Raw genomic sequence first — 5,427 nt, 5'->3', positions numbered from 1 at the left:
GTTGTTTAATGAATTAATGAATTTTCGTATTGGCAATGTGTATGCAACTTAAGAAATTCATAATGAGTTTATGAATTTCCGTATTGGCACTATGTGTGCAACCTAAGAAATTCATAACGAGTTTACGAATTTTTGTATTGGCATCATGTGTTTAACCTAAGAAATTCATTCTGAGTTTATGAATTTCCGTATTGGCACTGTGTGTGCAACTTAAGTAATTCATAATGAGTTTATGAATTTCCGTATTGACACCATGTGTGCAACTTAAGAAATTAATAATGATTTTATTAATTTTTATATTGTCACTATGTGTGCAACTTAAGAAATTCATAATAAGTTTATGAATTTTCGTATTGGCATTGTATGTCCAAACCACTTAATTTATAGTAAGTTTGTGAAATATCGTATTGGTCCTACAGGTGCAAACTATAGAGTTTATAATGAATTGATAGAGTTAATTGATATCAGAATGGTTATGACATATTAATGTTTAGAATTTTACTTATGATTATTTATACCTCACTATGAAATTTCTTAGCATGTGTTAATTTCACTCGTAGGTTTTAATACAAACGGAGTAAGGAGATCATATAACATAACAAAGCAAGGGTTGCCTTATCAGTAACTGTACGACATCCATGTCTACTTTTGATGTATTTAGTTGGCATATAATAGACTTAGTAAAAACGCTCTGAAAAATATTTGATTTACCATGATGTAAAAAGATGAAATGTTTGAACATTACTTTTTATTTACCTACGTAATTTTAATGAATGTTTTATTATCATTAAATATAAAATATTTTATAAAAAAAAAGAAAATTTTACGGATTTTCAAATGAAAAAATGCTTTAAAAGTGATGTGACATCTATATCTCGTGTACGAAAAGGTATACGGGAGATGGGTGTTACAGCAGCTGTCGTGGCTTCCTTGCTTAACTTTTCTTTTTCTTCTTTTAATTATTATATATTTTTAATAATATAATAATAAATATATATAGAGAGAGTAAAAAGTGGTGATTACAACTGTCCCTATTTACTCATTATTGTGAAACATGAATGGTGCAAAGACATAAAGACCAATTTTTATCTATTTAGCCCATCAGTGAAATTTCGAGCTCCAAGTTCTTATCATTATGAATTCTTCACTCCTTTTAAAGGCAAATGCTGAGGTTAAGCAATCTTTTCTTTATCTTTGATCGGTCCCTTTTTTTGAATAATCGTTGTTTGTCGACGATATTCTTTTTTGAGGTAATTTGATGTTGAAGATGACACTGCTCATCCATGTTGAAGAGTTATGGTCGCTTTCAGGTAAATTGTTTTCTGAAGATAACATTATTCCTTCTCATTGAGCAAGTCAGGTCAATCTGGAGATAATTTAGTGTTGAAGACGACACTATTCATCCATGTTGAAGAGTTCTAGACGCTTTCAAGTAAATTGTTTGCTGAAGATGATGTTGTTCTATCTCATTGAGGAAGTCAGGTCAATCTGGAGATAATTTTAGTGTTGAAGACGATAATGTTCATCCACGTTGAAGAGTTTTAGTCACTTTCAGGTAAATTGTTTGCTAAAGATGACGATGTTCCTTCTCATTGAGGAAGTAAGGTCAATCTGGAGATAATTTGGTATTGAAGACGAAAATGATCATCCATGTTGAAGAGTTTTGGAAACTTTTAGATGACAATGTTCCTTCTTGTTGAGGAAGTTGAGTCAATCTCGAGATAATCTACTTTTGAAGATGATATTGCTCATCCATGTTGAAGAGTTATGGCCGCTTTCATATGACGTTGTTCATTTTCGTTGAGGATGTCTGTCCAATCTGGATAATTTAAAAATAGCATGGTTCCTTCACATTCAGGAAGTTTGATTGTCTCAGTATGACACTATTCCTTCACATTGAGGAGATTTGGTTGGTGGACAACATTGTTTTTTTTTGCAATGAGGATGTCTAGAAGTATTTGGATAATTTGGAGATAATATAGTTCCTTCGTATTGAGGAAGTCTGATTGTTTGAGGGTGACCCTACTCCTATGCATTGAGGAGATCTAGTCGGTGGACGACATTGTTCCTTTGTGTTGAGGACGTCTAGTCGTATTTGGAGATAATTTGGACACAACACGGTTCCTTCGCGTTGAGGAAGTCTGATTATCTAAGGATGACACTACTCTTTTGCGTTGAGGAGATCTAATCAATGGAAGACATTTTTCCTTCATGTTGAGGACGTATAGTCATATTGAGATGGTTTAATTTGACATGGTTCCTTCTTGGTGAGGAAAACTAGTCGTTCTTGAAGGATTGTGAATCTGAAGCCAATATTGTTCCTTCTTGCTGAGGAAGTCTACTTGTCTAAAGATGGTTTGACTTTGAAAATGACATTGCTCTTTCTTGTTGAGGAGAGCAAATCATTGCTCGGTGTCAAAGCTAATGATGACATTACTCTTTCTCATTGAGGAGATCTAGTCGTAGTTACCAATGATTGACTTGAAATGAAATCTTTTTCTTCAACATGGAATTCTGAAACGAAGTCTTTGCTAACATTGAATTCCTTTCAATTATTCAACATTTGAGTTAAAATAAATGAGTGAAAGGAAATTTGTTTTAAGAGAAGTTATCTCAAGTGAGATAAAATTTTGTTTCGAGAGAAACAATTTCAAAATTTGTGTTTCAAATGAAAACTATCTCAAGTGAGACAAAATTTGTTTTTAGGAAACTATCTCAAGTGAGATCAATTTTGTTTCAAGTGAAACAATTTCAAAATTTGTGTTTTGAGGGAAAATTGTCTCAAGCGAAATGAATTTTTTTTAGGAAAACAATCTCAAGTGAGATCGATTTTCTTTAAATTGAAATAACTCATAAATTTGGGCTTCAAAGGAAACTGTCTCAAGCGAGACGAAACTTTGTTTATAGAGAAACAATCTCAAAGCCTTGTATTTCAAGAGACACTGTCTCCAGCGAGACGAACTTTTTTTTTTGAGAGAAACAATCTCAAAGGTTTATGTTTCAAGAGAAACTGTCTCAAGCGAGACAAAATTTGTTTCAAGAGAAATAATCTCAAAGGTTTATGAGTCAAGAGAAATTGTCTCAAGCGAGACCAAATTTGTTTCAAGAGAAAATCTCTCAACGGAGACAGACGATCTACTCTTTCATGTTTAGGAGATCTACTTACCTTTAGAAGATATGATCATTCATTTCAGGAAGTCAAATATGTGAACGACGTTGTTCCTTCATGTTGAGGACGTCTAGTCATCACCAAACTTTTCTTTCCTGAAAGATCTATAAAATGATGCATTTATGAATGATTATCTTGGATGTTTTTATGGATATCAAGATGAAGTTTATTTCATTTATTTGATTTGATTTTTATTTTAGTAAAAATGACTTTTTGTATTTATCCTCATGAGAGGAGAAAATGATCTTGAGAAAAAAAATAGACGATGTCCTTGTGATAGGAGAAAAATGGCCTTTTAGAAAAATAAAATAAGGATTTCAGAGAAAAACAATCTTAAGAAAAACTAGATTGATGTTCTTAGGCAAACAATCTTGATAAAGGAGAAATTAGTTTCCTAAAAGAGATTATAAAGGCATCATCACGAGAGGGGAAACAAAGTTTTTTATTGCATGCGATGATGAATGTATGATGCAAAGGTGCAAATTCATGTGACGTGTATGTTTATGTTGATGCATGTTTTCTTGATCAGTGGACACATGAGCAGTTTTTATTCTCTTCCTGATTTAGTTGTCTTCATTTTTTACAGGAGTGTACTCTTGTAATTCTTGACTCGTGTCAATTACTTTTTACCCCAACAAATTTTTATCCCTAATAAAATTGGCTTTCTCTTCTTGAACTTGTGTAGAAACCCAATAGACCTTTCATCCTACCGCAAAACCTGACAGAACATTCGTGTTCTATGACAAGTTCTACAATACATCCATGCCAAGGATGGTAGTTGGATCCATAGAGGTAATCGAAAACAAAATTGAATGTGTTTTATCAATTGCTAACATCAAATTCAGCTCTCCAAGCTTTGCATTGATTGTTTTCAAAGTTCTATTACCCATTTAATGGAAAGAGAACTTCCCCGTTATCCACTTTTGATCTTGGTCTAGACATAATACAACTTCCCAATTGGGATTTAGAAACCACTTATGAACTCAACATTGGCTCAACTTCATAACTACTGGTACTGGAAACATTCATCATTTTTTGTGGCTTCAACATTACTGCATGACAAATCATCAGCAAGATACAACTATCTGTCTCTGCTTCACCATTTTCAGTCTTCACACATTTCTGGCTCATTGAAAATAAATGTCTTTTCAATCCAATGATCTTGTATACTTGAATGATATGGGCCTTCAATAATGCCCCAACATTTATCATTTCTTGCTCCAGTACTGATTCTAAGCATGAACTCTGTGTCTGAGAGATATGTGCCAACTACCAAGATCTACTCCAGGGAGATTGTCTTGTTTGAAAATGTTTTTCTTTTTATTTTATTTTCAAAATTAGAAAAGATCAATTAAAAGAATTTTGAAAAATGTTTAATAAAAATTTTGGAAAAAATGTTACCCTTTTCTAGGTTTTACAATAGAGACAAATCATAAAAACAGAGTTCATTAGATATCAAAGAATTAAGTACTCTATTAATCCTTAAAACTTATAGCTCTTTGATAAGTGTCAAGATTAGAAATTGATTTCAGGTTGGCTTCTTATTCTCTAAGGTTTGAGCCATCAAGTCTTTCTTCTTTTTCTTGCTCTTTGGAACGTTATACATGCCCCTCATTTCTTTCTTGGCATTTAATTGGGTGCAAACAAAATGTCGCAACTAGCATAATCAATTGCTAAACCTTTTTAGAACACTTCTATTTCAGTTCTATGAAATCTTCCATTTGTTCAAGCTTCGTAGACTCCTCTAACAAAGGCAGTGATGAAATATCAGTCTAAAAATGAAATTCCTGAGTTCTCGTGTGAAATTAACTATTACAGGTGTTCCTCAAATTCCTTAGTCCATCTTCACTGAAACTTCTTATTTAGTAAATTCGATTTAATTTTCCATTGTTTGGCTTAGCTAAATTCAGCTTGATTGTACATATATATTTTATAATTGCCTTTATTTAGCTAGCTAAATTTATCCATAAAGTCGGGGAGTTTAGCCAATTACTCTAGAGGGATAACTCAAACTTTATTGTATATATATATATTATAGGTATACGAATTCAATTTCTTAAGTTTGTTAAGAAAAACCTGTTAGAGTTCAATTTCCAAGCAACTAACCTAAACTAGATTCACGTACTTGACTGTTCTATCTGTGGAGATCATGATCATCATTGAATGTCATCAACAAAAGTAGAAACCAATTAGCTTTACAATCTCATGTGCAAGATGCCCCATTTTGTTCACATCCTCACATACATGAATGCCAAGCT

This window comes from Hibiscus syriacus, unplaced genomic scaffold (assembly GCF_006381635.1).
Source record: "Hibiscus syriacus cultivar Baekdansim isolate YM2019G1 unplaced genomic scaffold, ASM638163v2 tig00116960_pilon, whole genome shotgun sequence".
Lineage (NCBI taxonomy): Eukaryota > Viridiplantae > Streptophyta > Magnoliopsida > Malvales > Malvaceae > Hibiscus > Hibiscus syriacus.
This window is presented reverse-complemented; position numbering follows the sequence as displayed.